The sequence below is a fragment of the Lissotriton vulgaris genome, chromosome 10 (assembly GCF_964263255.1).
Source record: "Lissotriton vulgaris chromosome 10, aLisVul1.2, whole genome shotgun sequence".
Classification (NCBI taxonomy): domain Eukaryota; kingdom Metazoa; phylum Chordata; class Amphibia; order Caudata; family Salamandridae; genus Lissotriton; species Lissotriton vulgaris.
The window spans coordinates 1,053,934,352-1,053,935,519 of record NC_141698.1 but is presented as its reverse complement, the minus strand read 5'-3'; positions in this window follow the sequence as shown (position 1 = coordinate 1,053,935,519).

Here is a 1,168-nt window from a genome sequence, read left to right as displayed (position 1 = left end):
ATAGCATTATATCCACTCCGTTCCAAGATGGCGCCTCCAGTAACTGACGACACGCCCTACGGAAACAGCCACGGCTCCCCAGGTGAGACTAATCTGTCCTGAGCAAGCCGGTATAAAAAAGAGGCGGCCACGAGCAACACCTCAGAGAGTGTTGGAACGAGGCAGAAACGCGGCTCCAGGAAATACGAGGTAAGAGACTACTGACCAGCCAGCGAGTGTAGAGATAGCCAGCTTAAAATACGTAGGGATAGACATAAATGAGCGCGCAGAGGACTCTTTGTGATTATAGCGAACATCGAGGAAAAGGGTCAATTTGAAAGGGTGGGTCTATTGGCATATAACAACCTCCAATTGCCCCCACCAAAAAGATCGGTAGTTTCATTTAAGATAGGGGTAGGTTCTACTGACACCCATTAATGCTCTGTCAGACTTAATCTTATTAGAGTATACTGAGAGAGCACATATATATATACCCTCTCTTTACCTGAAATAAGGACAGAAGTAGAAAGGATGACGGAACTACGGCAGTAAAAGCGATAATATAGGATGAGCTGAGAATCACGTGTATTTTCACCTATAAAATCATTATGGAGCAACAGACAATAAAATCAGCAACAATACGAAAAAAAGCCCAGAGACCCATAGAAGGGGGAAAGGGGGAACCCAAAAAACGCCAAATCTTGCAGGAAATGAAAATAGAGTAGAGATCGAGGCAGTGTGACCGGGCCATTATTAAAACACATCTCTGTATTTGTTTGCCCCAATAGAACATATCCAGTTTTCTCAAGGAGACCACAAACCCTATGCCCGTTCGAGGAGAGTTTTATAAAATTTTAAGGTAAGATGGCTAAAGGGGTAATCTGTTAAAATTCAAATACAGTCCCCACTCCAAAAGAGGGTAGTAATATGGCAAATATCCTGTTCTCTGCCCATATAGATATTCAGCCCATCAACCTAAAAGATTGGAACAACAGGAGAAGCGAACCCAATGCGAAGAGTTCTTCTTTTTTTATGAAAAGTAAGGTAAACTACTTAACCAGCCATGGTCTACTAGTGGAGACCCAATTAATGGAATCAGTATTTCTAATATATACCAATATCTTCTGATACACCCTATTAGGACCCTGAGAATTAATTCGGATGAAATTTACCGAACACCATAGATGTA